Here is a 17,367-nt window from a genome sequence, read left to right as displayed (position 1 = left end):
AACAGAGAAAGAATAAGTTTCCAGAGGGCTGAAGGGTTCTGAGGCTTTAAATTTAAGCTCAGTTATATTTAGAAAACCAAGATGCCACCTCTCTGGATCCCATATCTTTATCTTGGGCATTTGATGCATGTGCTTTGCCTGGTATAATTCAAAGCAAGTGATCCTACCATATCTCTGAAATGTAAATTGAACATATCAGGGATTTCCCTGGTAGTGCAGTGGTTAAGAATCCACCTGCCAATGCAGGCAACATGGGTTGGATCCCTGGTCCGGGAAGATCCCACATGCTGCGGAGCAACTAAGTCCATGCACCACAACTACTGAGTCTGCGCTCTAGAGCCCGTGAGCCACAACTACTGAAGGCTGTGCGCCTAGAGCCGTGATCCGCAACAAAAGAAGCCACCAAGAGGAGAAGCCTGCGCACCACAATGAAGAGTAGCCCCCACTCACCGCAGCTAGAGAAAGCCCGCACACAGCAAAGCATAACCAACGCAGCCAAAAATAAATTAATTTAAAAAATAATAAAATAAATTGAACATGTCAGAACAACATATTGGTTGTCAGAGGAATGAGATGCTATACACCTAAAAAGATGGGCAGCTATAGTCTCCACTCCTAGAGCTGTTTAACAAAATTAAAATTACCTGCCTGGTCCTCAAAGCAAGTCTACAAACCATGGCCAACTTTATAAGAATCATTTCTATCCAATTCCTGGAAATCCTAATTCAACAGTCTAGAGCAAAACCTAGGAAATCTATTCATTACAAGTATCAGGTGATTCTGATACACAGCTTAATTCAGGAACTATTGGTTTAGGAGAAGGATAGCAGAAAGGTTTCATATCATTTGCCAATTATACTCGATAGGTAGTAGCTGCCTGAAGTGCTACACTGCGAAGGTCATGTCTAAAAACAAGAAATTAGTAGTTTGCCATGGACATGGTGATGGGGAAGTGGCAACATCCAAACCATGTATCTGCCATTATGTGATTCAGACCACTGAATGGGCTTTTTTCTATTTTTAAGGAGGCTTTTGGGGTAAAAGAAGAGACCCAGAACTGGATTATTTACTTTTATTTTATTTTATTTATTTTTAATTTTTGGCTGCGTTGGGCCTTCGTTGCTGCATGTGGGCTTTCTCTGGTTGCGGCGAGCAGGGGCTACTCTTCTTTGTGGTGCACAGGCTTCTTATTGCGGTGGCTTCTACTGTTGTGGAGCATAGGCTCTAGGCACGCGGGCTTCAGTAGTTGTGGCTTGCGGGCTTCAGTAGTTGTGGCTCGCGGGCTCTAGAGCGCAGGCTCAATAGTTGTGGCGCACGGGCTTAGTTGCTCCACGGCATGTGGGATCTTCCCGGACCAGGACTCGAACCCGTGTCCCCTGCGCTGGCAGGCAGATTCTTAACCACTGCGTCACCAGGGAAGCCCCTGGATTATTTACTTCTAACTGGCAGAAGCTCTGTCTCTGGAAAGGTAGTAGGCAGGAAGAACAGCCCTACTGGCATATGTGCCAGGACTCTCCAAAAGTTAATTATTAAGCTTTCCAATATTATACAGAAAAAGAAGACAAGATTTTTGCTCTCAAAATATCTATAATCTTGTTTGAGAAATGAAAATTCTACATGACAATATAAATTTGGTCCAAAAAAGGATATTTGTGTCTTGAGAAGTTCCACGTTCCACTAAAGGTGGGAATTAGTGGAGCACTGAGTGCCAGGCCCAAAACAGTATAGTTTGGATTGATTCAAAAGGCAATCAACTGTGGGTTCCTGATCAGGACATGCCTGAAGTAATGTACTAAGAAGATACCACTAGCAGCATTTTCCAGGAAAATATATGGGAGGATATATAATCAAGGCATGACCCATCCGAAGGCAAATAATCTCTTTCGTATTGTTTCTGTATGTACCTGTCTCTGCCACTGGATTGCAGGCCTCCTAGTAGGCCAGGCACATGTCAAATTAACCTTTCTACCTCCCATAATGCCTAGGACATGTTTTGTACATAACAGTCCAAAATGTTTGCTGAATTCCTGTAAATGAAGGAAAACTCTTAGGGCTATTTCAAAAGAAACAGTAACAGAACTTGGTATAGAGACAGGAAAGGTCAAAGAAGTGGACACAATGAAATTATGCCAAAAAGTAAGGGGAACTGTGTTAGGCTAAAAGAGACAACAAACCTAACAACTAGATGTAATGCGTAGACCTTGTCTGAATCCTGATTCAATTAAAAACCGACTGTAAAAAGACACAAATAGTCAAGGACACATTTATTATGAACTGGATATTGTGATAACACTAGTAGGAAATATTGTTAATTTCGTTAGCTACAATAATGGCGTATGGTTATGTAAGAAATGTCTATACTTTTTAGAGATGCATACTGATGTTTGTAGGGGTGAAAAGACAATGCCTATGATTTTCTTTAAAACACTTAAGCAAAAGATAGTTGAGGCATATACAGCAAACAGCTTAATAATTATTAAATCTGTAATGGGTATAGAGGGAGTCATTATATTTTATCTAGTTTTGAGTATACTCAGCAGTGATGGACTTTTATGTTACTCCAGCATTGTACAACTAATTCTTTTTCTTTTCTTTCTCAGATTTCAGGAAACTTAAGAATCACTAGTACTTCTGAGAAAACAACCTAGACTCAATCAGAAAAAAAATGGGCATTCATGTGTTAGCTCTACTAATAGGAAATCAGAGAATCTACTCAAAGAACTTCTTGTAAATTAATATGAGAACTGAATATGAGCCAAGACAGTGACTCAGCTGCTAAAATGAAAACACAGTCTTAGGGTTCATTAGAAGAACAGTATCCAGATCAACGAGGGTAGCAGTCCCATTCACTCTTCACTGGTTAGCTCACAACTGGAGTATTGTGTTCTGTTTGAGTACCACGTTTTAAGAACACTTATGAGCTAGAATGCTTGCAGGGAGGGAAATCAGCCTAGTGAAGAGTTTAGAAGCCAAATGTCAAGTATAGAATGAAGAAAATGGGTGTGTTTAGCTTGAAGAAAACACTTTCCAGCATTCCCTGTCTCCTCTACCGTAGAGACTCAGTGTAATATTTTCCAGAGCTGTTAACAGGCATTCCATAATCAAGTAAGTTTGAGTCAAGTATTTTTTTTCTCTCTAAGGGACTTATCAAAGTGTTCAATATCCTAAAGCGCTTTATCACTCTTCAAGAAGTTGTTCAGTATTTCCCAAATGTAACCATTCATTCATTCAACAAATATTTACTGAGCACCTATTATTTACGAACACTCCTCCAGGCGCTGAGAATAAACAATGAACATTTTCAATATCCTTGAGGATAGTTTGTCAAACAGCCAGGCTGGGCCTCTTGCTACTCCTCTAACTTGCATTGTTCTTCCTCATCTCTAGGTTTTTGATTATGCAGTCAGCCTAGTCGACCCCATCACTAATCTTAATTCAAACATTATTGTTTCCAAGAAGTTTCCTGATCATCATAAGCAAAACCACTCTTTTCAACAAACCCATGACTTTCTCTGTATCAGTTCTCTGAGAAGAGACTATGCCTCTTAATTACCTTTGGATCTCTCACAATGCCCCGGACCATGTTTTGCATATGTAGGTGCTGACAAAATATTTGCTGAATGAACAATCGCATTCATATATTTAGAGTTATCTTGTCAAAGAAGGCAAACTAGGTGTCTAATGTTCTGCAGAGAAGGACTAGGAAAAAGAGATGAAGTTACAAGCAAATTTTGCCCCAATTAGAGCTAACAACAAACAGGCTACCTTACGGCTATCGGTGACTACAGGTGTTCTAAGAGTAGGCGAATGACTCTTTCTCAAGTGTTTTAGTGGGATATCTCGCTGGCCTGAATAAAAGATTAACTCTTAAGATGTTAGGAACTACTATATATCTATATATTACATATATAGACATACATACATATATATATTAGACAAAAGGTAACTTTTGATACAATGCATCGATGTTAATATTCTTAAAGTTAAGCTCAAATATGAAATATCCTTCCATTTACCAGTACAGTTGATCCTGGAACAACATGGGGGTTTACCCGAGTATAACTTACAGTTGCCCCTCCATATCTGCAGTTCCTCCGCATCGGCAGATTCAAACCATGGACCGTGTAGTACTGTCATAGTCACAATAGAAAAGTATCCTCCTACAAGTGGTCCTGTGCAGTTCAAACCCTTGTTGTTCAAGGATCAACAGTAGAGAGAATAAAAGACAACAAAAGACACTGTCTCCATCCTAGAAGAATCAACACAGGTTTCTTAATTATGCTCCCAAAGCAAATCGGATATAAATATAAACGCCTGGGTCATCTACCTCAGTAAACAACGCTCCTTAGATAAGGCAATTCTCTAGATCAAGGATTTTCAATATTTTGGAGTCAGAAAAATAATTATGAAACCATCAGCTCCTCTTAAAGCCATCTAACCACACCACCAAAAGCATTAAATTCTTCAAACAAGCTAGTCATGCTGCTTTTTAGTTAAAAACTAGAAAAACAGAAAAAATGGGTCTCTCCATATGCCTAGGATCTCTCTTCTGATGTCTCTCCCAAACCAAAAGCTGTAGTCCTTGATGGCAGGGACCCTATCAGTTACTTGTGTCCCCAGCATTTAGTACAGTTCCCAGGACATAACACATGGTGAATAAATGAGCAAATGAATGAGAGAAACTGAGTCCAATGTCCCCGGATGAAAACAAGTACCTTAAAGAATCAATGACAATTTGGTTTTTCTTATTAGAAATCTGCCAAGGAAATTAAAGCAGATGAGTAGGTTCTTAAATCCAGTTTTCACTATAAGTCAGAGTGCTACTTTTAGGTCATTTATTGATAAGTAATTACTATATGTAAACCTAAGTTCCTGGTTGCTTCTGCGGGACTAAAATTAATTTATTGACCACCAGAGCTAAATGACCAATTTCTACAAAGAAAAACCCAAAACACTTAATACACCCACAACCTGACCTATAAGATTATAATCAAATAATTTATCAAACTGATTTATTAACATAACTGCCTAAAAAGCAAAATACTTTGATAGCACCAGTGTTTAAACTACTCTTCAAAAGTGCTACGATTCACATTTTTCCAAATTCTCATTTGAACCATAAAAATCATACATGTTTATTTTTTAAAGACTAGAAAACAGAAGACTATAAAAATGATATATGCTCACTGTAGAGAACTTATAGAAAATATAAACAGGTTCAAAGGTGAAAATAAAGACTACCCAACGTGATGCTTTCTTTCCCAGTCTTTTTTTCTGTGTACTTATAAGTTCTTTATATACTGTCACTCTTCCTGCCCATCGGCAAAAAACAATATGTTCGCACTATGGCAGTAACCCAAGCACCCTCAATCTCTAAATGTTCCAGATACAATTCCTCATTCTCTATATTTTTATAGATGTATACTTTCATAATAATAAGACCAAATCTGCTATTTAGTAATCCTTAAAAGTTTCCCTTCTGATTCCATCTCCTCACTTCCAGAATTCACAAAGAATGCAAGTTCAAGTAAAAATACATCCAATTACTGGAAATGGACCCAAATTTAACAAAGGAAGAAGCTGCTCTCAACAGTTGTATGTACCCTAGTCTGACATTATCACAAGACAATGCTCCAAGGAGCCCAGGTCCTTTGGGGTTCTTAAACTTTAATTTCTACCTCAGAAATCCAAGCGTGTGCTGCATAAAAACCTTGTCAGCTGGGCTTCCATGGGGGCACAGTGGTTAAGAATCCGCCTGCCAATGCAGGAGACATGGGTTTGAGCCCTGGTCCGGGAAGATCCCACATGCCACAGAGCAACTAAGCCTGTGCGCCACAACTATGGAGCCTGCGCTCTAAAGCCCATGAGCCACAACTACTGAGCCCACGTGCCACAACTACTGAAGCCCGCGTACCTAGAGCCTGTGCTCTACAACAAGAGAAGCCACCAGTGAGAAGCCCGCACACAAGGAAGAGCAGCCCCCGCTCACCACAACTAGAGAAAGCCCACGTGCAGCAATCAATCAATGAATAAATAAGAACGCAATGTAAGTTTAAAAAAAAAAACCTTGTCAGCTTTCTACTAAAAAGTACAAGACTAGAGACAGAATGCAGGATCTAGGCTCCTGTCTCTGCTCTATTAAATAACTAAGTGACACTAAGTCAATCTTAGCTTGTATCTCATTTTCTCCATTTATCAACAGGAATACGAATATTATTGCCTTACCTATATCACAGGACTGTTTTTCTAATAGATCAGAGAAAAAGCTTTTCATAAAGTATTATTCAAATTAAGGTGGAAATCTTTCCAACGCACACATGCCCTATAACAGACATAAAACATGACTTCCCTGATACACAAAGACGCCATTTCTGATGGTGATTACTATCTACATATACACGTGAGACAATACCATCAACAGGTCCTTACAGGGTAGACAAGTAAATGTCTTGTAGGGTAGACAAGTAAAGCATGTCACAGATTCACAGACCCAACCACACTAGCAAAAACTGATGCCATATATGGTTTATCTCCTGCCATGACAGTCTGCTCCATCTTCATTCAGAAGAGTCAACCTGCTCCTGACTGCAGCATATTTGACTGTTGTGTCTGTAATTAATTTCCCAAAGTTCTACAGACAAGCCACAGAAACTTTTTAGTTCTTTTTAATAATTTAATAAGCACCCATATACACACCAGCCAAAGTCTAGGATATTAATAACTTCTTTCTACCATACTGCACCCCTCCCAATCCCATCTCTCTGTAAGCAAACAGAATTTGAAATTGTTATTAATGAGTTCTAGCAGTCTTCCTCCCTTCATCCATGCTCTCATAAATCTATGTTTCACAGTAAGGCCAGGTCTCAGCCGTAGAAAAAGCCAATTCCAACTTCTGAAATGTTTAATAAGGTGACACTGGCACCACACTTTACCAATCAATCAGAAGATCAGTCTTATATCCTTGACACCACTATACCACTGGGCAGGACTCCATCTAGGTAGAATTCATTTACACGTTTTAGCTTTGTACTCCAGGTAAAAACTTTAGCTAAAACTAAGTTACTAGATAAAGTCTCCTTCACACACAGGGTCATCCTAGGATAATCAGTCAAGTCTTCAATGGAATCCATGACATATATATTATTTGAAAATAATGAAAAAATAGCCAATGCTACAGTTTAAATGTTTCTGTCCCTCCAAAATTTGTATGTTGAAATCCTAACCCCCAAAGATGACGATATTAGGACGTGGGGTCTTTGGGAGGTAGTTAGATCATGAGGGCAGAGCCTTCATGAATAGGACTAGCCTCTTATAAAAGATCCAGGAGGGATCCCTTGCCCCTTCCACTATGTGAGGACACAGCAAGAAAGTGCCAATTATGACCCAAGAAGGGGACCCTCACCAGAAGGTGACCATGCTGGCACTTGATCTTAAGACTTTCCAGCCTCCAAAACGATGAGCAATAAATTTCTGTTGTTTATAAGTTACCCAATCTGTGGCATTTTGTTACAGCAGCCCAAACAAAGACAGTCAACATGCCAGGTTTCTAGACTCTCTCTAAACACTTCCACCCAAGGACTTTGCCCATCTCCAAATTGTTAGCATTCAACTCAGAAGAGTTTTCTAGGACTATGTTCTAACAAGTTTCTCTTATTGCATCCCACAACAGACCTGTTGATGGGAAATAAGTCAGACAGAGCAGTGTTAATGTAGGTCTGATTATACCAAAATGAAATCACTTTAGATTTACAGTAAAATGCTTAGAGCAATCAAAGTAGTTTAGTAATTACTAGAAACTAAACTTAATGGTGCCAAAGAGTTCTTATTGAAAATGGTCCTAATTAGCTTATATCATATTCATACTTACCCAGTATTTTCTGTTGTTACAGCATTAAAGTTTGACACCATATATGAGTCTCATTTGCTCTCCATTTGTTGTTTTGTCTCAATTCTACAGAAAAGTAATAACCACTTTGAAAGACATTGCATTCTCAGGTTATCAGCTGATATACCAAGTAAAATAGCAGCCAAGGTACGTAACTACAAAAGATTACTTAAAATAAGTAGAATGCCATTGTTATAAATATAAATACATTGGGTTCCATATAACAAAGCTATTTCCATGTCCCAGCAGATGGCTCACAGTAATAATGCTCAGTGGATCTGGTTATAACAAATTCTATTAAATCCAAAATCCTGTATAGCAGATGCCTTTTCCAATTTCAGTATAAGTCAATCTCTTTAACCAAAACACTGTGCTTTGGTTCTTGTTATTTGTGCACTAAAATCCAGTTATGCCAAATAAGACGGTCAAATTTTTTGACCGTTGTTATAAAATGCCTCTGTGGTGTTTTCTGAGTTTTGGGGTGGAGGAGGTAAAGAGTACCTCCATCTAGGACTGAAAGGCTAACTGTTCAAAATGGAAAACAAAGATTCACAGTTAAAGGGAGGCTCAGGAGAGGTTAAAGTAAGCTTCAGCTGTCCTAAGCCAAGGTTTCTGAATAGCGACAATGTGGAAAGCTAATGACTAACAAAGCTGACAGTGAAGAGCACTGAAAATAATGCAGTTTCTGAGTTGAGAGGCTATTAGCAGGGATAAACAGAAAAAAAATGTACCTGGATGCCTACACAACACGTATCTCTGTACACTGAAGTGTTAGATTGATATTTAAAAGAAATGTGGATGCAATGTCAACTTAATTTTGCTGTTTGTTTCCCCAACTACATTCAAAATCCAATCTTCATATTCTGGTCATACCCTTACTTGAAATAGTACCCTCTATTAATTCATAACACAGTTAACAGTACAGTGATTAAGAGTCACTGAGTTCTGAAAATAGACTGCAGGGGTTCAAATCCTGGTTCTTTCCATCCCTAGCTACATACCCTTAGGCAAGTTACTTAACCTCTCTATGCCTGTATCCTCATCTGTAAATTTTTGATAACAAAAAAACCTACCTTTTAGAGTTGTTGTGAGGATTATATGAATAATAAATGAAAAACAGAACACTTTCGAGCCCATCCTAAGGCCTCAGAAAATGTTAGCTATTATTATTACCACTACCACTATCACCATCATCACATTAATCCCCAGTAAAGTTCTGAAAGAAAGGCAGAAATATGAAATGACTTATCTAAATCACAAACAAGTGACAGAACGAAGTAAGAAAAAATCTCATTTTTTGTCCTGAAGATCAAACATTACAAGTTACTGATTCCCTAAGCAAGGGGATTTTCCAACTCTCTAATTCTCCAGGAATTCACAAGAGGCTCCTTTAAGTTAGAAAAGCACCATAGAGAAGTGGAAAGAGCAATGGGCATGCACTAAGATGATCTAATTGCTCCAACACTGACTTAACTGGGCAATCTTGGGCAAGTCACCTAATCTAAACTTCAAAATTACTCATCTTAAAAAACGCTTTGCCTACATCACAGGGTTGTTGCATGATAAAATAGATAACACATGAGAAAACATATGTAAACCATAAACACACCATATGAATGTTCAAAAGCCATGTCATACTCATCTTTATATCCCCAGTGCCTAGCAGAATGCATAGTAGAGGTTATAATCTAAAAGACAAGCCATGAGAGGGATGGAGTTGGCAGGGTGAAGATTAAAATGAAGATAGGGAGGATTTTTAAAAGAGTAAGAAACCCCAATGTCCATCAACTGATAAGTAGATACTTAAGGTAGTAGAGCCATACAATGGAATATTCAACAATAAAAAGGAATGACATACTGATACATACTACAAAAATGGATAACCCTTGAAACACTATGCTAAGTGAAAAAAGCCAGACACAAAAGACCACATGTTGTATGATTCCATTTATACAAAATGTTCAGAATAGGCAAATCTACAGAGATGGTAAGTACATTAGTGGTTGCCTAGGACTGGGGAATGAGGGGGAAATGGAGAGTGACTGTTAATGGTTACAGACTTTCTCTTTTGGGATGATGATTGTGGTGACGGCTGCACAATTTGGTGAATATACTAAAAATCACTGAACTGTATGTACACTTTAAATGGGTGAATTGTATAGTATGTGAATTATCTCAGTAAAACTGTTTAAAAAAAGAATAAAAAGTGTGAGAGAAAGTATTAAATCACTGGCTTTAGAACACGTTTCTTTTTTTTTTTTAAGAAAAAAAGTGAGTTTTCTGATATTTGAGTAGCTTGGACATGTGGACAAGAATGGGACTGGAGGAAGCAATAGGAGAAAATACTAAGAATTACCACACCAGACCACAAAATCTCTACAAAGCCTTCTGCGGAAAGCAAATCTGGCATCTCTTCTTATCCTTCCTTTCAAAATTCTAAGGTTATAAATCACCTCCTGGTTCAATAGTCTTTTCATCATGATGATTGTTTCTGAACTTTGAGACTACATCTGATACTGTCTACCACACTATCCTTCCTATCCTTGGCTTCTGTGGCACTGATGTACTTCCTGGTTCTTCTCAGAATGCTTTACCTATTAGCCTATAATGTCACCCACAGTTCCAAACCTCAAAGTTCTCTCGCCATCATGCTACTAACCTCCCAACACTCATCTACTCACATATTTTTTTTTACTACCAAATACAGTCCTGGTAAGTGCACAATCTACATTGCATCTCTGTTCATCTTATAGTGATATACTACAGGATTCCTCTATTCAAATCTTATCTTCACTAAGGTTGGGAAGCAGTGGTATGACTCAACCAAAATAATTCCTATATATTTTTTCTTTTGAATAGATCTGTTTTTCTAATTGTTGTGCTTAGATTAATATTAAACTAGCCTGCATTTCCAGAGCAAAACCAGCAAGGAGAAAAGGCTATCGGGAGTTGCAGAAGACTAGCCTTTTATTGAAAACTTGATTGAATACAATCGAAGTGCTGACCATAACCCACCTTAGCTCATTTATCTTCACAGTGACGCTTTCCTAATTTCCTCATCATTATCAGCCATTCTCCCAGGATTCTAGGCTTTAATCTTTTAATGTTTAATTTGCTCTCTTCCCTTGGCACACATTCAATCATCACTAAGTTCAAATTAATTTTTACTCAAACATACATCCTCTTATATATTCTATACACCCTTTCATAGGACAATATAAAGATTAAATGCATAGGCTCAAAGGCAAGACTGCCTGGGTTCAAATCCTGGCTCTGCTGCTTACTCTCTATAGGATTTAGGGCAAGTTACTTAACCTTTCTGTAACTCGGTTTCTTCATAGGAATAATAAGACCTTATTATGAAGATTTTATGAGTTAAATACATGTGAATACCTTAGAACATTGTGCCTGGCATACAGTACTCAATAAATGCTAGCTATTATTTTATTCCAAACATCACCATTTTATCTCAGACTCTCATCATCTTGTTCCTAAAATTCTCCAAGAGCCTTCTAGTCAGTCTTCCTACTCCAGGACATTCAACTAATTATGAAAACCTTCCTCAGGAACAATATGCATCATCTTACTCTCAATCTTTAGAACCCACTGTGGTACCCCATCAAATTAAACCCTATATCCTTAATAAGGTCCTCCACCAATACACACTCACCAAGCCTAAACTCATTTATTCTTATTCACCAATACAGATTCCCTATGCCAGTCAAACTGCTCAATATCTTTTGTACATTGCCACGTCTATGTCTTTGCAAATACCCCTTAACTAAATACATCTCTTGCCCTTTGAAAATTCCAAATTTTCCAAATCTCACTTATACCTTTGACTTTGGCTGCACTGTTATCCCAACCAGGAGCTTGATGTTGCTTGGAATTATGAATGATGCATGTTACATGTTGTTTCCCCAACAGAAGTGTGAAGAGACCACATATTTTATTCCTTGTGTCTCTTCATACAGACCACTTCACACGTAGCACTGTATTTTGCAGAAGTACACAAATGCTGACTTAACTAAATAAATATGCCTCAGAATGTATCAGAACAGCATTCTCTATTTTCCACTGCCCCACCCATACTTACCATGGTGAGGGCGGACAGAATCTGTATTTAAATATTTTTATTTTACATACCTAGAAAGAGAATATACTAACAATTGTACCAGATAAAAGAAAAAACAAACATACACTTAAAGAGAATGCACATGTGAAAAACCAAGAAAAAGTGAGAACTGGCCATTTTGGAATCTAAAAAGTGACTTCAAAATATGAGGATTTTTCATTTCACCAAACTAATGAATCAAAAAGAGCCAAAATAAACATGTCCTGACCCCATCCAAAAAAAAAACCTAATAAAAGCATGAGGAAGACCCCAGCACCTTCAGCAGCACAAAACCAAAAAAATGATTCACCTTAACTCCAAGAACACAAAAAGAAAACAGATATCTAAAAAATTCAATCAAATCTCTAGATACTACCCAAAGAGAAAAACAGAGAGGAGTTATTGCTTTTCTATAAATATCTGCTAAAGTCTAGGAGGAATACAAGGCTTCTCTCACTGCTGCCGTGTCCTGCTCCCAGTTAAGGGAGCAATCTGTGGTCACAAAAGAGCAAAACACAGGAAGATGGAAACCTTAACCTGGAAGAGACATTAAGGAAAGAAACTACTCAAAACACGTTTCAAAAACAGTTTCAAAAACCAGAGAGTGCAATGATACTCAACAGAAAGAGAGGAAAAGTGAAATAAAAGAGCTCCCACGAAATGAGTGACTCAGTGAAACTACCTAGTGCTGCCTTGCAAATAAAGAGCTATGCATGTAACACATCCATGACATGCACGCCTGCTTCACTGGCAAACAAAACAGAAGGAAAAAATAAAGTAAATGTTAGGAAAAGACAAGGAAGATGCCCACCAATCTCTAACTCCCTGGCCAGCCCAACTCAGCTCATTCAGGAATCCAACTAGGAACAACTGAGACGTGGATTGCACAACACAGAAAAGAAAACGCTTCGCCAATCATACACACAAAAAGTAAAATGGAGAAGTGAAAACTATGCACCTCAATGCATCAGCAGCTAAAGCATATTATTCTCTCTTTAGGATTAAATGGTAAAGAAAAGAACAAGAGCTAAAGGAAGAGGAGGAAGATGTCAATGAAACCAAGTCCCCTACTGGTCTCAATTTCAGAGACTACAAGTCTTGCTTCTTCCAGCTGACCAACAGTACGCCTCGGCAAACCAAAATGACCCTAACACCTTCCACGCCACCCGGAGGAAATCAGAGTAAAAACCACCCCGCTTTAACCTCCCTCCTCACTAGCTGCAAAAATGGAGGGGGGGGGGACACCCTACCACGTGGGCAGGATGCAACACACACAGGACAGCAACACGTCCGCATGGAACGGCTGCCTCTGCCCAATGCCGGTAAAGGACACGGCGACAGGATGGGTGGGAACGCAGGCCCCCGCACGGGCCTCCTCACCCCGAAGGGCACCCCCGATGCGCGAGATACTGGCCGCCTCGCCGGCCGAAAAGCACCCCGGAGCTTGAAAGGAAGAAGCTGCATCGTGCCGGGAAAGGGGGCTAGTCCAGGCCAGAGGCAGGTCACGGAGGGAAGACGGCCACTGTCCTCGGACTCTACGCCCCCGGGAACTCAGTCTGGCTCCCCCGGGCCCCGCCTGGGGGAGGGGCGGGAGGTGCGGAGCCGCCGCTTCCCCGCTGAGGAGCAGCAGCAGCTGAGAAGCGCCGCGGGGGAGGGAGCGACACAGCCCTCGCCGCCCGCCAGGCCTCAGCCTGGGCCCGGGCCCCCTGCCCCGCCCCGCCCGCCGCCGGCCCCGCGACGCGACCGCGGCTGTGAGGAGGGAGACGGCGTCTCGAGGAGGGCAGCCCCTACCTCCGTCCCGGGAGATGCCCCGGCCCCGCCTCCTCGCCCGCCGTCCCGGCCCGACCACCCCGGCAGCGGGCGCTCACCTCAGGCTGCGCAGGCCGGTACGGCCCGGCCGAGCCCCCGGCCGCTGTGTGCGTCTCCGCCCCCCGGGAAACGTCCCAACGGTGCCTGGTGCGAGCGGCCGAGGCCCGGAGCAGCGCCGAGAGCGGCGGCGGCAGCGGGAGCAGCCAACATCCGGGGCCGCGCACCCGGAACTACTTCCCAACCCGCTCCCCCTCCCGCCCGCCGCCGCCGCCGCCGCCGCCGCCCCCGCCCCCGCCTCCTGCGACGTCGCTGCGCCACCGGCACGGCGTCAGCGGCGTCACGACTCCTCCGCGGTCACAGTCGTGGCAACGCGGTTGTGATCCTTCCGCTGGAACAAGTAGTGCCTTGGGACTCCCGGGGCCTTGGTTCTGTGCTGCGGGTATCAGCCAGCCGCCGGCACCTCCGAGCGACTTGGGGCGGGGATGATGGCTTGGACCAGGTCTCTGCTCCTCAGAGTGGCGGCCGGGGAGGGAGGGCGGCGGGGGCGGCTCTTTAGTTGAGGACAGCAGGGACCTCTGCCTGGGATCCTGCCCAGGGATTCCAGAGTCCCGTCCTCCGGGGGAATGGCGCCTTGTGACCTCTCCGCTAACCTCCTCCACCTCACCTTAGCGATAGGCACCTTAGCCTCTCCGGAAGACTGGGCACCACGGATTCTACGACCCCCACAAAGGCACCTTGGGCCTTCAGGACACTTCCTCCAGAACGTCACAAGTCCCGGGTTCTAGACCCATCTCTTCCGAGGCCTCTCCCGTACCTAGCCTTGGTTTCCTACTCCTTAAAACAAAGGATTTGTAACTGAAAGACCTTCTGATTCTAAAGCTGCTGCCCAGGTTATGGTCCTTGCTGTCAACAGGTGGAGCGCTTAGAAGGGTAGTTGGGCGACTTGTGAACTTTGGAATTTAATTCTAGTCCGTCTTCACTGATTCTTTCTCTAAAGTATCAGCACTGCAAAGCTTCCCTGTAATTTCACATTTAATTACATTCAGACTTATTACTTGCTGTTGCTTCTTTCGCGTTAGTCACATATAGCACGAAGCATGCTTTTGAACTCATAATAGGTACTCAATATTTGGAAACTCAGATAATTTGTTAGATGAATACTAGGTTGATTGGACGAGATGAAAAGGAGAGGCCTGAGTGAATTGACCTTGGGAACCTCTTTTGATGTAGTCTTATATAGATAGATGAAGACCTCTGGTAAAGAGCTGAGTACCCAATGGCTTCAGCAAACATTGAACACCTGCCATTTACCAAGCATTTCTAGGCACTGAGGATTCAAAGTACTCCTATATTCCTTTTCTACATAAGACTCCAGCAAGATTCTGAATATTAAAAGATTCATTCACTCATTCATCCAACAAATATTTGCTGATCGCTACTAAGGTTGTCAGACACTATTTTAGTGTTTGGGTTGGATCAGTGAATAGAAGAGTGGGGCAGGGTGGAAATACCCTTCCCTCTTAGAGCTATCATCTGAGTATGGAGAGAAAGATGATAAACGTAACAAGAAAAGAATTTGGTGTGATAGAAGGTGTTCAGTGCTATGGGGGAAAAAAAAATAGACCAGGGTGAGAGGTATGAGGAAAACTGGAGGTAGGGGGGTGGGATTTTTTTTTTAACATCAACCATTTCTTCATCAATAATGTGTTCATTTACTTCAACTGAACGATGTGTTAGGTGCTGGGGTTTCAGTGGAGAATAAGCCAACCTTCTGCAGCTAGTAGAGACCACATGCCAGGTGCTTTCACTTGACCTCTCATTCAGTGCTTTCACCAGGTCCCTAAGGTAGGACTCCTGTGTTCATTTTTACAGCTGATGAAATTGAAGCTGAGAGGGCTAAAAACTTGAGCCGGGACTCAAACCTAATGTCTTCTGAGTCCAATTCCCTTTCCAGCTTCTCCTCAGCTGAGAACACATATTTTTCTGTTTCAGTACACCTCACCTCTTTCGTCAAGTAAACTCATGCATTAATATAGGTGAATGGCCTTAGATCTGCACTGGAGCAAAAGGAAGGAAGAAAGGAAAATATTTAGAGGAAAAGAGGGGGCAGTTATCCAAAAAAATCTAGACTCAGAGCAAAGTAATAGGGGTAGCAAAGAAGACTTAGTGGAAGAGAAATGAAGGTAGATTCATAACAGCTATTCCAATTCCAGTTTTACAGAATGGGATTTTAAATAGAGCCATCAGGCAGAGCCCAATTCATAAGGTGACTTTAATGAGCAACTTGAAAGAGGTGAGGGAGTGAGCCATGCGTTGTATGGGAAAGAGTGTCCCAGGCAGAAGGAACAGCTAGTGGAAAGGCCCTGAAGTGAAAGTATTCCTGGAAGTGTTAAAAATAGTGGAGGCCAGGACAACTGGTGCCGGGTAAGCAAATGAGAGAGGAATAGGAGATAAGGTCAGAGAGTGGGGTCTTGTAGGCCATTGTAAGGATCTTGGCTAAAGAGGAACCACCACAGGGCTTCAAACAGAGGAGTGATATGATCCGATTCGTGCTTTCGAAAGATCACCCTGGCTGTGTGCTAAGAGTAGATGGTGTATGGACATTGGTGGAAGCCAGAGGCTCCATTAGTTAGGTGCAGGATGATGGCTTGGACCAGGCTGGTAGCAGTCAGTAGGATAAATGAGATACAGTCTCTATACTTTAAGAACTCACAGTCTAGCGGGAAGCAAATGGATAATTACAGTACACTGTGATAAGGGAGATAGAAGTGGCCACCCTTGCCAGCTTGCCTGACAGAAGGGTAGAATTTCCCTTTTCTACCGAGTTGCCAAGGGAATTGGAAGTTCCTGGTTCTTTGTTGGGCCACTGGGTGGATCCTTTATAACACAGGTAACACTTGTCTTCTTCTCAGCCCTTTAGGTCTCAAAGCCCACTATCATCTGAGTGGTGCTATAAGCAGAAGGGTACTAAAGGACAGTCTGGGTCATGCATTTAAGGAGATGGGCAAAACTGAGACTATACCTATTTGCCAGAAGAAGAAACTGAGGCCAACAGTCACCAGGTTTTAACCTGAGACTGGGAATCGAGGTTATCAAAGTCCCAAACCAGGAATCTCTCTGAGCCACTTGAGTGGAGTTAGCCGATGATGGAATAAGAGAGTAGAAAGACGTTTCTGGATAGCTGCCAGGGGCTTGGGATCAGCAGTCTTTGAGAATGAAAGAATCACAAGCCCCAGAATGTCAAAGGCTGAGGAGTACCCCGCCTCCCACCGCCCCTAAAAAAGTTGTAAGGGCCATAGAAGCAAGGGGGATTCTGGAACAGCAGGGGCGGTGTTGGGGATGGGCAGGAAAAGCTTAAAGCTCAGATTGAGAAGACGGACTTGGGTTCAATCTCACGTTTTACATCTTACTTCCTGTGTGCCTACGTCAAGTTATTTAGTTTCTCTTAGTCTCCATTTCCTGGCCTATTAAATAGGAACTATAATCATAGCTATGTAGCAAAAGAGATCAGGCACAGGCTGCCGTAAAATAAAGGCCGCCAAAGACAATCATCATTATG

The 17,367-nt window shown here is 41.8% G+C and overlaps 1 protein-coding gene across 7 annotated transcripts in view; it reads right to left on the bottom strand.

The window, feature by feature from the left end:
* Positions 1-14,021, bottom strand: part of FOXJ3 (forkhead box J3) — a 130,850-nt gene extending 116,829 nt beyond the window's left edge. For 6 of the 7 annotated variants that reach the window (XM_060140358.1, XM_060140363.1, XM_060140356.1 and 3 more), the window contains exon 1: positions 13,868-14,021. The gene's annotated coding sequence lies outside the window, so the exon portion shown is untranslated. Of the gene's footprint in view, positions 1-7,867; positions 7,939-13,867 lie in introns of those variants that run through there. The other variant, XM_060140357.1, reaches the window with a different exon arrangement.
* Positions 14,022-17,367: the final 3,346 nt, after the last annotated feature.

This window comes from Lagenorhynchus albirostris, chromosome 2 (assembly GCF_949774975.1).
Source record: "Lagenorhynchus albirostris chromosome 2, mLagAlb1.1, whole genome shotgun sequence".
Lineage (NCBI taxonomy): Eukaryota > Metazoa > Chordata > Mammalia > Artiodactyla > Delphinidae > Lagenorhynchus > Lagenorhynchus albirostris.
This window is presented reverse-complemented; position numbering and strand designations above follow the sequence as displayed.